Source organism: Acromyrmex echinatior, chromosome 15 (assembly GCF_024713525.1).
Source record: "Acromyrmex echinatior isolate Ae372 chromosome 15, ASM2471352v2, whole genome shotgun sequence".
Taxonomy (NCBI): domain Eukaryota; kingdom Metazoa; phylum Arthropoda; class Insecta; order Hymenoptera; family Formicidae; genus Acromyrmex; species Acromyrmex echinatior.
Window position 1 is genome coordinate 1831904 of NC_141866.1, and position 19608 is coordinate 1851511.

At 36.6% G+C, this 19608-nt stretch overlaps 1 protein-coding gene across 7 annotated transcripts in view; it reads left to right on the forward strand.

The window, feature by feature from the left end:
- The window catches only part of LOC105151150 (Krueppel-like factor 6), a 337682-nt gene that overhangs the window by 287380 nt on the left and 30694 nt on the right, over nucleotides 1-19608 (forward strand). The gene's annotated exons all lie outside the window — the stretch shown is intronic.

The following is a 19608-nucleotide window of genomic DNA, read 5'->3' on the forward strand; positions in this document are numbered from 1 at the left end:
ATTTAGAATTTTACAAAATTATTTTGTTTCACAATCTCATTTGTCACAATTTTATTCTATTCATGTAGGTTAATTATTGTATTATTTATAACAATAAGTTTAAATAAGATACTTAAAAAAAAATAAAACCAATAATAAACAATTTTAGTAGGTTTTTTAAGGATTTATATATTTCTTTAACATCGCACAAAATATATTAGGTGTTGGAATTAATTCGTAGCGTTTTTTAATGAAAGAATGTTATTTATTTCACATGAGCATTAAAAAATACATTAATGAAAGTACTTCCCATCACTTGTAAAACGCTACGAATTAATTCCAACACCTAATATTACATGTTAATGTTCACTAACAAAATTTTTTATGTAATCATTTTCAGTGACACTAAGAATCGCAAAATAAAAAATAATTACTTCAGGACTTTCAAATATTTTAATTTGCTACCGGTTGCTGTTATTCAAAATTTCAACTCGCTTAGCAACTCAATTTTCCATAACAAAAAATGTACATCAGTGTGACATTTGTGCGAAAAAAAGAAGGTATCATGTGTTTTGAAGAGATGAGTTCTCAAGCGATGGACAAGTTGCGAGTAATCGGCTTTATACCGATACCAAGACGTCGGGTAAGATTGGCCGATACGAGGTCGCAGGTGTTCGGTTCGAGGCATGCAAACTAAAAAGCCGTCGAGAGAAATTACCTTCATCTTCAGCGTCTTGAATTCTTGAGCGTTCTTCTCGATTGCGTGCCACAAGAGGCTTCGGACCGACTGCTAACTGAATTTATGGACCGCACTCGCGATTGCGATTGAGACGACCGATTTGGTTGGTACACGATGCGCGAAACGCGAGAAGATGTTAAAATTCGAAATAACAGGCATGCCGAATCGAACGACACGGCGGAGTTCAACACGGAGTCGGTCAATTAATTGGGAATTTCATTGTCAGCCCCGGTTTATCTTCGTGCCAAGTCGGGAAGATCAGACAGTCGAGGAACGCAATAATTAGGTCCATGTTAACAGCGATCTAATATACATGTTATGCTTCAGGAAGACTCTCCCCTTATAATAAACAATATGTTAAACGTTTTTATTTAAGCTACACTGTAAAAAGTGCAATGTTTAAAATGTTTACATTTAAAATATTTTTATAAAACAAATGTTTAATGATAAAAGATATTTCAATTTTTTTTTTTAGTGTTTTAAATCCAAATACAAATTGTTTTGTTTATTGAAAAAATTTAAAACATCTTTAAGTGTTGGAAAAACAGAGGGAAGAATAAAACTTAAAATTAAACACTTTTTTTGAATGTAGCCTTTTGTAATTATAACAATTTTCATGTAATAGTTTAGTATAGCTTTACAAGATTAATAAAATCATTGACTGTTATATCAATTATTTATATCGGTTATATCAATAATTGAGATGTAAAGCACTATGAAATGTTGATGTACAAAATGACAAATTGATCAAATATTGCATAAATAGGGGAAGATCTATAAAATAAAAAAATAATTGATTTTAATTTTTCATGCGTTCTTCATATTTGTATAGAGAACTACTCTTGTATTCACTGTCTTTTACATTTGTCGTTCTGCAAATAGTGTCTCTAGTGTCGGCAGTTTACGGTAGCTATATGCCATATAATTGGAGAATAGAATAAGACGTATGAGCGTGTGCGTATCATGTACCTGTACATGATACACATCGCTCGCACCCTTCACCGTTACGGGGGTTGTGTCGTTGTTCGGAAGGTCGAAAGGGACCTGGAAGCTGAGGAAGGGGGACATCAAAGCGAGATTGGCCGTGTAAACCTACCTACGAACAACAAAGTCAGTCCTCCCCCTCTTTCCTCTTCCGCCTCCTCCTGGTCCTTGTGCGCTCTTCCTCATCGTGCCTCGTCTCCGTTGTTGCCGTTCTCCAAACTTGTTCAGATCGTAGACTAAGGGACATCAGATCCGCCCAGGATGAGCTCTGGTCAGAGAACCCTCGAAAGCGTCGAGTATAGTCACTGTAAAAAAATTTATCGGAAACATTTGGCCTGGGATAAGATTGAAATTTTTTCGTTAGCACCGAGAATAAAAACGCTAGTTCGATGAGTGAAAAGAGGGAAGCCATCGATGCGATACTAATAGATCACTATGATTAGGCTGTTTGGTACATCGGTAATTTATATCAAAGTAAGAATTTCTATATTCGCTGTTGATACAAAACATTATATCACTTATAGATAACATACATGGAAAGATCTTTTATTGAAAGATAAAATAGAAACATAAAAATTGAAAAAAAAATTGAAATAAAATTTTGCTAAATACACTATAAATTCAGGTGTATAATTTAATATTTTCATATATGTGATTTTCGATTCGATGTAAAAATAACACTCTACTACATGATTAAATATGTAAACATTTTTGTATATATAGTATAGTATTTTATTTTTACGAAAAACTAAATTACTCACTTATGAAGGCACTTAGGTATTACAAAATTGAATTTGTAATGTACAAGTCTGAAAATAATTTTGTTAAAAAATCAAACTGGTTGCAATGTTTTTGGCAACCACATTGCTCATTTTTTTTTTTCATATTCCTCATAAATATTTTGATGATCCAACAAAATTTTACATCTTTCAACAAAATCTTTTGTGTAAAAACATAATGCATTATTATGATACAATTGTATCTAATATATAAATATTAAGTATAATTGCACCATAATAATTATATGATAAATTATTATCTGACAAATAATAATAATTAATATTCTGTTGTAAATCATAATATTCTGTCTTCTCTCTGTCTTTAATATCTATCAATAATGCATCATAATCATATCATATTTTGTAATGTACGTAAAAAGATGTAAAATCAGCTTGCAAGAATAGCTTCGTGCAAATTTATTAAAAATAATATCGCGATATCTTAGCACCTTTATATTTATACCATCTGACGTTCGAAACTAATAATAAATTGGACGCGAGGGATATCAGATTAAATTACAATTACATGATATCGGATTCCAACTCCATGTTGAGTTTATTTTCTCGTAATTTTCTCGCGGAACGATGGAAGCATGCAAAACAGTAGGCTATTATGACTCGCATCGTTCGGTCGACAAATCACCATTAATAGTCGTTATATCGTCGAGCGTTAGAAGTGACGCACAGACATAGATCGAGGGATCGAACGGTATACGCATTTTGCATCACTGACGACCGCAAAACGTGCTTGAATTATGCATCGGTCTGAAAATAAGATAAATGGAGAAAGAAGCAGAACGCGCACGGACTAACCGAGCCGTTAACGAGCCGGTAAAAGCTGTCCCGTGGATGGGAGAAAGGACACCAAAACGTTGGAACTTTAAGTTATCGCGCTGAACTTTTTAATGAAATAAATTACTCGCGGAAAAATGGCTGAACCGTGTCGTTTAATCGACGTTAACTGCAGCTGCGCCAATGCATTGCGTTGTTCGGCCGGCAGGATTTATTTACTCGGTTTTATCTTCGACACGTAGCAACTTACTGGGAATAATTTTTTCATTTAACATGAGATTGAGCACACGTTTGCTGAACAGGCTCCGTAAATTGTACAGTGAGGAATTACGATATATTTCGTTTCGCGTGTAAGTTGATAGAATGGAAAGATATAAGGACCCAATGAAATAAGAGGTCATGATTAATGATTCGTTCTTAGAATATAATACTATTCCATTAAGATATTCCGGAAAAATTGCAAAAGGATGTCGATGCACAAATGAGATAAATGTTCCCAACTTTCCTAAAGTCTAAAAGTGTCATATGAAATTCTAATCACAGATTATTGTAATAACAGTAATATTCTATGAATTTTATTAATATAATAATTTATTAATACCTTTTTTGCATTTTACACGATGAGATATTAAATTAAATTAATTTTAAGTCTAACTGCACATTTGCTACATTATTAATCATTAATTCATTAGTAATTACAACATTTCTATGAAATTACGTGATAGTACAATAAGTACATTGATGATTATAGAAAAGATTAGATGGAGATTTGTGGTTTTATTATTTCGTATCGTATCTGATTGCATTCTACTTTCCTGTAAATTACAGATGAGTAAAACTCGGACGGGACCACGCTTTAATTAAAATTATCCCGCTGAATTTCAGCGTGAAGTATGTACGGTGCGCCATGGCGATTCGTTAAAACGCGCTCTCGTTAATTGCGCTGCTTTTAGTACTACTTGCCTCTCCGGTTTTCATCTCACACTGACAGTACAGTCGCGACGTTCACACAACGAGATTGTGTTCTCGAAACGTTTTTACGAAACATCGATTTCCTTTTGAAGGCCGATCAAGGTCTTATCTTGATCCTATACACTTTCGAATGAGTTCCCGATTACATAACTTTTTGATCGGAGGAGTATCGTTTAATTTTAATTAAACTGCATATAAATATATATATATAAAAATGAGAGAATTATTGAGGCATGTATTGTTAATATGTATTATTAATGAAATTGCTATATAACAAATTTAAATCGCATACAAAAATCTGTGTCACTCATACAGTATATTTAAATTTTATATGAAGTATCAATTTTCTGTTTGTTTCAAACTTACGCATATTCCACAGTTGGAATTAAATTATAAACAGATAAACATTTAAATTTATTTTTAATATTTAAAAAAATTTAAATTTAAATTTGTATTTAATTTTTATGCTAAAGTAATTGCATCCAATATGGCTTACGTGCTGTTTGTAGGTAATTCCACTGATGGTTAAATCTTCACTATATCTATAATATAATAATTATACTTCAAGCTTCGCTCTCAAGATTACAACATATAGCACCTCGGAGAAGTACATGTTGTAATCTTTTCGATCGAAGCTCTTCATACAATCTCGATTGAACTTCAGGCAAGTTTAATCTTAAAATATTGAAAATGTCTTATATTTTCAATTAATGTTCAGAAATGTTTCTCATTTTGAATCTAATCACTTTCAAATTGATTGGCGATAGAACACTCTTGATTCTGTAAAAACATTATTTATATCATAAATATGTGTTATAAACATTTTTTAAAGATCCTTATTTAACATAAACTCCATAAAACCGAGCTATATTTGGGGCAGTCCATCATCTACAAGAGTAATGGCGATGATAAGCGTGCTCTGCGAGCGGCGACGTATGGTTCTATAAAAGGTTCATGCACCACGTCGCGCGATAATAAAAGATTGCCTCGAGAATGAAAGTCCATGATTACGTTGGTGTCGTGAAATAATCGTCTGACGATGGCATCTGGTAAGACATACTTTCACGCGCGCACATCCCATAAACGGCTCGCACGCAGAAAGTGAATCACGCATACCGTAATGCACCTTTTTAAAATTCCAGACGGAGATTTTAATCTTACATTACGTAACGCTTTTTACGATTAACAAAATTATATTTTGACAAATATTTTTTGAAAAGAATAAGCAACATCAGAAATGTTTATTGAGCAATTGGAAAGCAATCGATTATGTTTTAAATATATACGCGGCAAACATTTGCAATATATGTTGCAATGAGTGATTATTTAATTTTTCGTGATAAATTGCCCGATTTTATTTTATATAGTAAATTTTTTTATTTTGTTTAAATAACTTTCATAGAGAGCTCGTGGATCATATTTCATTCCGGTCCCGTAGTATGCGAGGAATGTGCAAATAAATTTATTACACTGGGAAATTACATATATATTGTATTCATGCACAGGTATATATAACGTAGAACTGTGACAATGCGCTCACGACAAATTGCGGGACCGCGGCAATTTTCCTTCTTGCCCGGCGTCGTCGGGGAAAAACATTTTCTCTCTCTCCTAACGCGCGCGTTCCATATTCAGTTTAGGCGAGACGTAATGTATTCCCTAGTTCTGGCCCGTATAAAACAATCGCTTCTGGCACGGGTGAGAGTACCGGGCTTGTATCGCGTACGCTCCTTCATCGTAAATGGAACACCATAATCCCGGAAAGTCGGCCGTGTGCGACTCGATGCGTGGCTTCTTCGTCGTCGTCGTCGTTCTCGCCGCCATCGTCGTCGTCGTTCTCGCTGTCGTCGTTGTCGTCGTCGTCGTCGTCGTCGTCGTCGTCGTCGTTGTCGAGCAAGTCGAGCGGCTTAAAGTTATGGCCTCCGAGTTCGTCGCCCATCCGCTATACAAGCGGACCCAAAGTTTCATCCCCGGTCTGCGCATCGGTGATTTACGTGTTCGTACATCCGCGACTTCGTTCTGTATACGTTGGCCACGGGCCCATTGCGCGGCTTCTTTCCTTCCGCTCGGCCGAGTCCGCTTAGGCCCGTTTTCCTCATTTAGACCGAATTTACACCGATCGACGGGTGCATTCGTCGCTCGCGCTCGTCGATTTGTCCTTCCCGTTGATAAAATTTGAGAAAAGGATCTATAGAAACCGAAATAAAATACGAGCGGGATATAAGTGAATATAAAGTTTGCATGGCGCCAGAATACTATTCCTAGAGTATTTTGTAACGAACAATGGCAATCATAGATCAACGTATATTGGCATCGTGAATACTCTGAACTCGCATAGCCTACATTATCCACTTTATGATAATAACCGCTTCTTGAATGAAGCAATTTTCCTTGTGCGAGGATGACAGTTTATCGACATTCAACATTATAGTCACACATGATTCTGTAATGGTATTCTGTAATGAATCATTAACAAGAGTTAACGATAATTATTGAAAGATATTATTCGATAATGATGCAGTGAATATGATGTAATTTTATACATTCTGGGTAACTGCAAATTGTAAAATTTTCATGCTATTTGAATCACACACGAGCATACATAAGAAAAACGTAGAATAGGAAATAATTAAACAAGATAACGAGAAGCATCGATAACACAAAATAGCACTCTTCAACAAAATATGTTTTGCCTTTTTTTGTAAGTTATTGTAAGACCCTGTTATAAATGAAGACTAGTTTATGTTATTCATTTACGTTACAATAACTAAAAAAATTGTCATTTTTTAGTTCTTTGAGAAAAATGAAGATATAAAGAAAAAGCGAAAAAATGTACAATATTTTAAAAGGGCATACTTTTATTCCTTTACAATGAATTATTATATCAAAATTGCGTTTCAAAATTAATATTACGAAATTTTAATGATTCAAAATATTATAATAAAATTCATTTTCTAGAAAACTTTGTTAGCAATAATGAGCGATATGTCTTCGTGAATGATGAACTTTTGTAGAATATTTTTTTCGATAAGAAGACAGATCTTCTTCTGCATTCTTATGAAGGAGAAACCAACATTCAGTCGACATCAAATATTACGCTCATATCTTCGCGCAATCCAACCACTGCACGTTATAGCTCTCTTCGTCGCGTTATGGCAATTGCTAACGACCGTCTACCTATACGGTAACGTTCTTTCTGCCTATCCCGTAACGTTATCCTTCTTCCATAAAAGTAATGAGATTTGCATTACAGTCGATCGCGAACGTATCGAAAGTCGAATGTTATTGAATTACAAAATGATGGCCCGCATTAGCAACATAATTGAAATAAATTAGGATCGTCTTACCGTCTCGCCATGTACATGCGTATGAATTCTAGCACTTAATAAATTCTGTTGTATTAATGCAACATTTATTTGTATCGTTGTACGTCCGATTCCTGACTTATATCCATTTCTACCAATATAGATTGACTTTAATTTTCGTTTAAGTTACTCTTTAAGGTCTTTGGAGTGGAATCTTACTCGAAACAGTGAAAATTGCTCCTGCAATCTTGGAAAAGAGTGGCTCAATTTTCAATTTCTAAGAATGAGATTTACTCTTCAGAATGAGATTCACTCTAAAAACTTTAGGGAGTACTTTTTTTATCTTCTTCTAATTCTAAGAATTAGAAAAAGATAAACAGTAAGTTAAACCAAGTTAATCTTACACTACTTGGTAGAAAGAGAAATTGGTAAACTATTTTGTTACGAACGTCTTCACTATATCTTTTTCCAGAAAGTCTTCCAAAGACACTTCTCGTACAAGTATTTCCTCGCTCCATAGAGACTCTTCCTCATCAGTGGCAAATGACACAAATGTCGCGACGAATTCTCGATGTCCGAATCTCGCAGGATGGACGGATGGACGGATGCGCGCGTATGGTAGCCGTGTAGAATTTCTCTCGAGATCGAAGGCTCTCCTTCGATAGACGACGGAAGAGTAGTTTCGGAATCGCTCGTTACATGCAGCCCGTGTTCCCGAATAGGATGTCACGTCGCCGTGGAACGTGCGACGCGAACCCTCTTTCCCTTCGCCGTTCACTCTATCAGAGTATCCCCGCATCGCTTCATGTATTTTCCCTGTTCCCCTTCACCTGCCGGGATCGCGTACTCGGTGTTCCCTGCGGTTGTACGGGCGCGAGGCATACGTGAAACCCATGGGTCTCGTAACGCCGCGTACATCCCCTCTACCTCCGGTAGTTCTCCCGCTTCCGTACGACATCCATAATGTCTGTCTATTCACTCGACCAAGCGCACTGCCTCTGACAGCGTATGAATTCCAACTTGAATATGTATTGTTGGCGTCAAATTAATATATACAGCCGCGTACCCCCGCGAAACCCAACCCCCCGCCGCGTGCTCCATCGTCGCGCTTCGTTCTCCCCGTCACTTTTCCTCGTCTTCCTTCGCCGCCTCTTCATCCCTTGCCATTCCTCCGCGCCGCTTCTAAATGTAATTTAATAATGTCTGCCGTGCGCCGCCGACGCTACCGGGCCTCCTCGGGATCCTCGTGACTCAACGACGCGGAATAACGATTTTTACAAGGAACCGTCGAGACGTTAACTCTCTCTTTCTCGCGGCGAACCTTACGGCGGATTAATATTCTTCGTTGGGAAACGAAGACGCGGAATACGTCGACTTTGTGAAACGGGGAATTAAATTTCACGGCGACATGCGCGCGTTTCGCGTCCGACACGTTATTGTTTCTAATTGAAAGGTACAAGATGGAAAAAAAAGTGTAAAGAGGCGTAAAGATTAAATGTCTGAAAACTTTGGAAAACTTCGAGATATGTCGTTATACGCATCGAGATAAATGTAGTAGAGATATAATTTAGCAGTGAACTTTGAAAATTTTGATAGTGCAATTGAAGCTTACATATGTTATATTACCGTTGATTTTAGAAATCTTTATCATCAATAGATATATATAACTGAATATGTATATATCTATAGCTATATTTTAACATAAAGGATCTTATTTATGAGAAATTGAAAAGTTAATGGCTAATTGAAATGTGGAGAAGATTTTAAAATAAAAAGAGAGGGGGGGGGATAAAACGTAAGATATTTCGTAAGATGAGAGAGAGAATTTAAAATTGTTGGAAAATGTTATTTTACGGCTTAATTGTTGGGATTTTAAATAATGTTACAAATCATAAATTCAATATTCAATTGCTATTATAATTTTGTTGTATTGATAATAATGAATGCGCATAATAAATGCTTATCATTAAATTAATTTGTTATTCATAACATCGTGAAATTTGATTTTACGTGGAGTATAATATTCGGGTTCTTTAAATTGCCTACATCGTTCTTTGAATAGCTTATTTATAACTGACTATAAGGATAAGGAGGCAGGAAGTCAGATATTCCACAGAACAAATTGTGAGCGGCGAATGCGGTGAGTTAAGCGAATGAATTTGCCATGAATACAAGACGAGATCAGAATCAATCGTCAGTCCCCAGCATTACAGTTCGTCAGGTAGAACTCTGCATTTCGTCACGCCTCATTACCTAGATTTACGAAGACCGAGGTAAGCAGAACCGCACGCGAACTGTGACTGCCGACTAGGAAGCGGTAGCTAATCGGTCGAAATAGAGAGCATCGGAGAGGAAAGAGCAGGGAAGAGCAACCAAGAAATCGTACTCTCAATAGTAATCTCCGCTGAGACGACTTTGAGGTGGAGAATTATTGAAAAGAAAAAGAAGGAAGTTGAGTTATAAATCTTGTTTTGCAAGCTGACCAACAAGATTTCAAACCTGATCTTCTTCACATAAACTGCTTATATTTTCTATGCTTACTGTTAATAAATTTGCTAAGTCGTAAACATAATTTAAACAATTATTTTTTTATCATTTTAATTTCCAAAGAATGTGGCATTTCTGGTTAAGGATTTTGTTAATTCAACAAATAAAGGAATTATTAATTTACTTGTTTAATAGAAACTTAATGTTTAATGCAAGAATCTTTTATTAGCATTTTATTGGAGATGTCTTATTAAAATCTTGCTACTGGCAATTGTTATTTACATTTCACCACAAGTATTAATAAGTGTTTTATCAGTGCAATTTACACAATTATTCCTATTTATCTACATCACGATTTATATACATCACGATTTATCTTACATATTTAAAAAATTCCCCGTATTTCATCTTTTTTCTCTTAAAATCCTCTATTCTTCTTTATCATCGCCTTCATTCCTTCCCCAATCCGCTTGTGTCTCTTCGCTGGCACGTTCTCATCAGCCCCTGTGATACGGTAGATGCACGAGGATGACGTATTGACATCTCCGTCCACTCATCCTCGCCATTTATCGCGAATAGAAGACTCAAACTACTCCGCCACTCCGCTGAGCGGACATGGCGGATACATATTTCACTACTGGTAAAACCGGTCGATGCACTTCATCTCGTTCCAACATCCGCCATATTGCTTTTTCTTCATTGTTCACTAACACGTTTGTCATATGATATGCTATTTTCCAAAATACGTAACTCCGGGAAATAGGTAATGAAATAAAGATTAATTCTTAATCCCTTCAATATTATCTGAATGAAATTTATAGAATTGTTTACAAAGATATATTATATTAATATAAAATGGAATTATATACAACATATTGAATCATATAAAATAACCAGTGTAAAATAAATAATTGTTAAAAATTTATGGTTTTTGGGCAAGTATATATATATATATATATATATATATATATATATATATATATATATTGTCATATTTGTAGATAATCATATAGAAAAAAATAATATATTTATGTCATTGTCATGTAATAATCTCATTAATTCCAAATATAATTATTTGTATAAATCATTCTTTAAAAAAAAAATATTTTGTATCACACATAGGCAGGAGTATCATTTGCGAAAGCACGTGTAAGCAATCTAATTGACAAACAAAGAAAATCAAATTCATTACCTAGATGATTTCCAATTTGTTTACTCTTATTAGACGTTTCTTCTTCTTCTATTGTGTCATTATGGGTCACTGAATGTCCATTACACAGTACGTGATCAATTAGCTCTCTCCCTGACTTAATGGAAGACCAACGCGGAGATTTGTATCACGATCATTTTGTCCATTAATGATTAAATCTAACACGACGAAGGAAACATCGAAAATATACGTGTTATCATTATTTGGTTCCGTCTTTTTTTCCCAATCGAAGATTTTATTTCTCTCACGAATAATTGCTTCGTGTAAATTTCGAGCGGCCATTCGGTCGCTCATCAATGTCACCTGTCATTACGGCGTATCATTGGCATCTACCGGCTCTGACATTTTAATCGATAACGTTCGACGAATTAAAATCGTTGAGATTTATACGAAAAGTCTAGTACGCTTCTTCATATAAATAATTCAGTGTAAATCAATTGCTATTATCCTAGAATTATTCGGTATTATATGTGCATATTGCATTATCACCTCTTTTAACAGAGGTATCAACAATGTTTATACAATTTATAGTAATTACGATTTATATTGTCCATATCAAAATCAAGTGATAAAAATAAAGATTATATTTACGGTGCACATATGTATTATTTTTAATTAAATATTTAGTAATCGCATTGTTTTTCAAAGAATTATATTGTTTTTAAATAATTTCATACGATTTATTCTCTCTCTCTCTCTCTACATATATATATAAATTATTTATTTCCTGTATGAAATTCACGAGGACTGAAAATTGACTATATATTTAATTGTATTAGAATATTGCTTACAATATATATTACTTCGAACATTTTTTCAGGCAAAATTATTATTTGTAATTATACAACATCCATGATATTAATCACGATCATATTTGCGAACAAAATAAGAGAAATTGTAATGATTAAATAGAAACGAAGAAATATCACGACTCAGGATGGAGAAAAAAGCGCGGAAAATTATCCGACGAGCATCACGCATTGGGGATGGAACAGGAAAAGAAAGAATCTCGAGGAATGTGGACGATCCCGAGGAACGACGGCGTCGACGTTGAGGGCGAGTTTTTGCTCGATTTGCTCGAAAGCGAAGAAGATTGCGACCTACGGCGGTAACGACGTCTTTGGGAGAATCATCTCGATGGTATGAGACCAGAATGGTTACGCAACATGCGTCCCGATCGATTCGTACGTGTGTATGTGTTTCCATGCATGCACGTCTTTCTATGGAGCCACGTATGGTTCCTGCTCGAGCTGGCTCGAGGCCGAATACCTTTCTGGTATCGACTGTACGCCAGTTAGTTTGCGGTTCTTCCAGGAATTTGAACCCTATGATCCTTGGCAGTGATCCCTCTCGTGTTCCGAATCTTCGTCGAGGGCTGCCGCTGGCTTTGAAGGCCGGCTGCTGAGGAACGAGAGAGGACAGCCAATGAGAAGGCGAGCGCAGGCAGCGCAAGAGGATTCCTTCTCGACGATAAGCCCCTATCCTCTCACAAAGGAACTGTAGGGGCTAATAAAAATCGGCTGTTTGCTTAGTTGCTATTACACCCGATATTGCGACGAAACGTGCGCCGTAGATAAATTTACCCTCTGAAGCAAACGCTTCCTACGTTGCGATTCATCATTGTCGTGCATCGCAAGCAATTATTTCATTTTACGGTATCTCTCGTTATCTACCTCGAATTTGTGTGACTTTATTTGACAAGAGATGTTTTGTCGCTATTATACTGTTAAATTTGTAGTGTAAAATTTAACCATTGTTTTAGTCTAAAATAACGATAAATATATAGAATAGGAGCAGTGTGGTGACTTACGTTAAGTTAAATTTGATACTGTAGGTTTAACAATATAACGACACACACAAGTTCTATTTTAATAGATCAAGATTTACAGACGCTAACTAAAACATGTCATTAAACATGTCTACGAGAATGAATGAATGATCCTATATATTCTTGAATCGCATTAAATAACGCTGGCTTAGACTCGAGTTCACATGATCAACCTACACGAATTCGTTCCTCTTTAAGGAGCACTGCAGTACATATATCGCTCGCGATTGTACACACCCGGAAATCGTTTGCTAGCTGGTACGCTCATTTCCGTTCCTTTTCCCTCATTTCCTTACCACGAATCGCAGCAGTAACAAATTACCGGTTAACAGCTTAGAAGTACCAAGGCGCTCTTAACAAGGTGACGTCATAACAATAACAAACAATTGTATCGTCTCGCTATATGTACGATTGCTGCACCCTAACGAGCCTAGCTAGCCCTCATTGCATTCTATTGGCTGGACAAGAAGAGCCGCTCTCTCTTTCTACCGGGTCTTCGTTTCTTTCTCTTCTTAGGCATCTGTCCGAGAATCATCATCGCGATACATAAGCTGAGAGGAAGGGAAAAGAGAAAGGGGACGGATGCTGAATTAGTCGTAAGTCACTCAGCTACGGCTTGTTAGCGTCGTTAACCCTGACCCCCGGGATATCGTCTTCGCTATAACGGCGTTCCGTCGCGTTTTCGAGTGGACGACCGGCATGGCGAAGGAAAACCATAAGCCTCGAAACATGATCAGACTGGATGGTATCCCTCCATGATCTCGCGTTCTAAATGCCATTCCCTTGAATGTCGCCTCGCTAGGATTTCCTCAATGGATCCGGACTAGATGCCACGCGATCGATATCATTCTAGAGGAAGATTTCGCTGACAATATTTAAGGACCATGTAATGTCTTTTAAGATCTGAAATATAACCCTTAGTACATACAATTGGATTATTTGTATCATGCGTATTTCCTTTCTTTGAAATATTAGGCGCATTTCTAAATACGGTCTCTGTTCTTTCCTTTTTTTAAATACAACTTCATAAATATTTTCTAAAGATGTTAAGGTATATGTAAAACTCATTTAATAATTGTTGTATGTTTGTAAATGTAATGAAAATTAACTTGAACACAAACGACTCATAATGAGGAAAGAACCGAAAAATTATTGTATGTAGGATTAATCAATAATAATTTCTATGTAGAAGATGAAATTACGAAAAAAGATATTTGTTAATTTTCAGTTTATTATTACATGTAAAATAATTTTTTAAATTAATATTGGAATATTGAATGTATTTGTAATGTAGCTCTATTATGAATATAATTTGCTTCTCCTATACAAGTACACGTACGTGAAAAGAACGATGTTGCTGAAGTATTTTTGTTGGACCATGAAAATAATTATGTAGAAAATTCACACATAATGATCAATGCTACAAAAACCTTTGACATTCCAGTAATTAATTTGAGCGTTCTACAATTGTCATATTTGATAGTTCAACAAAATTATTTTTATCTATATTATATACGTAGCTAACTTTTTAGATACTTCAACAAAACAATTCTTTCCATGTACGCGATAAAAATGTTATTACCAAATTTCTTTATATTACTTCAACAAAATGTCAAGCAAATGTTACCTGACATAATATGTATTTAGTATCTCGGATTAGAATATAGCTAGAACAAGAAACAATCTACGATACTGGCACAATGCTCCACCATTCGATATTTCCCTCGAGTCTGCAAAATCGAGATAGCAGTTCAAATGCTCGAAGGGCCAGAATCGTAAATCCTTGCGTTGGCCCCAACGCACTGTCGCTCCCGAGGTTTCGTATCTCCAAACGCAGAACGAGAACGCGCATACGGTACGAGATTAAGATACGGTACACTCCATTTAATCAGTCCGCGAGCCGAAGAGAGTCCGCTCCGATATCCATGGAAAGCACCTGATCACCCCCTTCTTTCCGCTGCCATTTGAAAAGAATGAGAGGAACCAGAGGGTGCACGATTAAAAAAAAAGGATGGAACAGAGATGGAAGAGGCGACCTCGACCGCGCTTTCCAAATTTCGTCGTTCCGAAAACGCGGCGAGGGTGAGTGGGATCAGACGAAAGGAGAGAGACGCGCAGGGAGCTGGAAAGTAGGAGGAAAGGACGAGATAAATTCGCGGGTTTACGGCGCCCTTAAAGTCGCGGGGATCTCTTTAACGACCTGGCAGACCGCCACCGTGGTGGTCCTCCTAGCGGGAGGGCTGAAAATGCATCGACGCTCGCTCGCGAGTGCGCGTACGGGCTCGTGCGCGAATGCGAGTTCGGGTTATCATTCATTCGCTCTCGAGCGAACCCGCGAGAGCTCTGTTAATGACAGTCCCGTGGAATTACTGCAGAACTTCACGTCCGCCAGGATGGGTGCGCGAGGTGAGGGCTGAAAAATGCGCGAGAGGGAAGAAAAGGTGAATCACCGCGCGAAATTTCGCCAACGGGTGAAGATTATCTTTCTTCTCGGGGGGTGGCTCGCTTTCTCTTCTCGCTTCTCACTTCCTTTCTCTTAGCATTTCCCACCGTCGAGGCTCTCACCAGCTGCGTTCTCGACGTTCGAAGCCTGCCGTTTCAGAAAGGCGCATGGCTCCTTGAAAATACTTTATTTTATTGTACCGCCAGATCCAACGGATTCCGGTCTCGTTACTGTCGAAGCGGGGTTGAGTAATGCGAGATTTGAGTTTGCGTAAACTACAGTTAGGAGATAAAAAGAGAAGAAGATAGAGGGAAGAGGAAGGTGACAGCTAGCCTTTAGAGAGAAGAGTTCAGCTTTCAGGGATCTACGAGCGGGTTACGATAAGAGATTTTAAGAATCCAAGATGGGGTTCTCGATGTCCTCTTTGTCCGTTCAGATTTCGCGCTCCGCTCCACGATTCAGTCGATTTTCTTTTCTCTTTCTTTTTTTTTTCTTCTTACTGTTTGTCCGATGTGATAGCCCACCGACGAATCGAGCTCTATCCTACACAAACTCTGAAATGACGCCGTTATCATTAAGAACGGTCTTATCGGTCGTAGAGAGTGACCATTATCTCCGAACTGTTTCTGCGTCCATTGAGTCCGACGAAGACGTTTTCCCTTTTAGATATGACCTCGTTGGTCGAATGTAGAAAGTCCCCGTGGTTCCATGGAAAATAAAAATCCGCAAATGTCCTTTGATATCACAACATTACGTGATACCGAATGAGACGTAATTGCAACTAGGTTGTCAGAAAATCAAATTGTATTTCCTGCGAAAACCATAAAAGTTTTGTACGATTTCTATATACGAATTTTTACGATTATTATATTAAGGATTTATGTGAACAATAACATCGATTGATGGAATTAAATTTTGATGGTTATAATTAATGTGCTTAAATCTAAAACTATTTTAATAATAAATGTGTCAATAATATAATATACGCTTCACACGATGTAATAAGTAAGTATTAATACCTGTAAAAAGTCTGAAATTTGCTCATATTTTTATCGCACTTATAATATTATCCTAATAAAGTGTAATTAGAATAATTACACTTTAATATCTGACGCAATGTTTGACGAGCAATGAGAATGTTTTCGCTGATCGCGTATGTGATGCAGCGGAATTGCTGGAACTTCATAAATTCGCTGCAAATGGCTTACAGGTTTACCTATAAAAACATAATGGCAAGACGGTCTCCTTTCATCGTTCTTTTTCATCGAGCAATCGGCCTATCGATCCGTGGAATTTTTTTATTGCCGCTGTCCCTCGCAGCGACGATCCCTTCGTCAGCGTAAAAGAAAGTAAACATCATAAAAAAAAAAAAATTCGCACTCACCGAGTGTTTGCTCAGGTCTCACGAGAGGAATATCACTCGTAGAAATTGGTGATACAACTTTGAAGTGCATCTAAACTAGTTTATCAATATTGAGTACGTCACGATTCTCACACTTAATTAAGTTATATGTAATCGAAAACTCGAACAAAATCGCACGTGAAAATGAAGCGACGATATTCCTGTATTTAAAATAGCCGTGTACATGAAATGAGCGAACAAGTTCTCAAACTGTATATAATTCCGCTGGTGGAATTCCATGGCAATGACGAAGAGAGCGGCGAAGGGTCGCATAAATCTGCGGACGAATGGCCTGCGGGCTCATCGCGAAAAGCGTAATAGAGAATTCCGCAATTCGAATGCTTATAGGGCACTCCGGCGGAAAACGTTAGTGTGGCTATTGTGATCGACCGCGGACGGCACACAGACGGACACCACCGTAAGCTTCTAAATTATTACGCAGTTTTGGATTTAACGCAGCCAATAGCGAAAGAACGCGCTTCGGCTCGTCTCTGCAAAGTCGTAAAGCTACGGGTATGCGCTTAACCGGAAAGCTCCCGGTTATTTTTCCCGGCAATTCCTTCGCGCAGCGCACTTCTAAGCAGAGCCGAGAGAGAGCCGGGTTTACGGGGAGAAACAAAGAAAATTAAAATATCTTCCGCGAAACCATCCACCTTCCTTCAGAATAAACTAGAAACTGCGAAAGATTGAACTCCGTTTCCCCGAAAGCGAGTCGTACGTATCCTCGTAAATGCATTTGCTTTCTGTTTAGCGATGAGTTACGGTGCTGTAGAATTAATATTACTATACATTACATCATAACAAACGATGAAATTTTGATACTGTTCACAAATTATTTAAGCATGAGTTTGCAAATGTTTTTATTTTAGTTAAGTATAAAGGTTATAATAATGATTATCAAATATTAACTTACATTTGCTTTGAAACTGAATAATCGAAGAGTTTTCATTATACAAGCATGATCTATTTTTCATTATCTCATTATTTTCCATTATTCTCGATATTAATCTTAAATATTTCCTTTATCTTTTTATTTCCATAATGAACCCGTTTAACAGAGACATAGTTTTCCTTTTCGTTTTCCTTCGTTATAGAATTTTATTCAATATTTTTCTTTTTAATTTTTCGTTTATCTTGTTAACTTTAATTGTTTTATTAAAAGATATATATATATATATTTAAAATATTTAATTTATTAAAACATTAAACGTCTTTAATTGCTAATTAGAATCAATCAATATTCACATGGTTTTCGAATGCATTAATATCGATCTATTTGCAACGACGATTAACGTTGTTGTCCTCGAAGATTTTCTGACAGATTAAGTCGACGGATAGATCGGTCGTCTATATATAGAGCTGTGCCTCGGAGGTCAGGATTAGTAAAGTTCAGTTGATGCTGGAGCAAGCCCCAGGGAAGGAGAAACGGTCCCTAAGCGAGTGATAAAATTCCTTTCCAAGTTATATTAACGCCGTTAGTCGTACTCACGGTGCCCCCGGACGAACTTTAATCGTGAATAATGATGGAGCCCGGCGGCGATTATTTTTCTCGCAGAAGGGACCGACGGCATTAGACGCAGCCCTCGAACTTCGGCGCGAAGCCATTTTTTGCAGTTCCCGAAGAATCTTTGTCAGACGGGAAAATAGACTTGACTTCTTGCTCGTTGTTTGATTCTAGACGTACTTATCGTAAATTACGGTATTAAAGATAACTAAGGAAGCCTGGCACACTTCCTCCTTTAATTTTATATTGCGGTTTCAAAAGCCGATTCACTCACCGCGAAAAACAGTACTTCCTAATTCACTTAGTTCCCGGACACTTTTTAATCGAAGACTTGACATAAAACAGGGCTGTAGGCGGTTTACTTTTAAACTTTGTTTTTAAAAAGCTGAAGTGGACACTACCGTAATTTAATTGTCTGCTGCAAAGGGGCAATTTATTAAGACGTGTAATGCCGTGACGTTAAGAACATATTTCTCGATGGACCATATTATGCCGCTACCAGCGTCGGCATGTAACAAACGTTCTTAAAGTAGCTTTATAAAAGCCGAATAGCTTCATTTGTAATAGCGTCAGACAGAACCGCCGCTCCTGATGGTAACCGTTAGGGCGAATAATAAATTGGCAGACAATGCCCGAAGGAAGATACCAAAGTCCACAAAGAATGCTTGCGTCAGCTATCATTTTTAGCTTGCAGGCGGAAAGAAGAATAATATGACTGTTCAACATTGGCATAATTTACTCCCACAGAATACTGTGTTCAATAATTAATACTGTTGTTGATCTCAATAATGATATGATATTATCGCCTTCGTATGAATATAACATAATAATAAGAAGAAATAAGTTACAAAAGAAAAACGAAAGTACGAAAGAAAAATATAAATAATATAAATTATTTATATTATTTATATTATTATTTATATTATTATTTATATAAATAATTAATATATGTAAAAATGTAAAAGTATTAGAAAATAATAAAATCGAATGCAATTTAATTAAAAAAGCGAATGACACAATATACGAAATTGCACATTAAACGTTTCTTATTTTTGCGTCAATTGTCTGCCTTTTGTTCACATTAACTGTATCTTATTACATTTTCTTTGACTGTAACAATGTAAAGAATTTCATTAAAGTAAGTGGAAACAATGGCGTTGAAGTGAAAATGGACGGTTTTAATC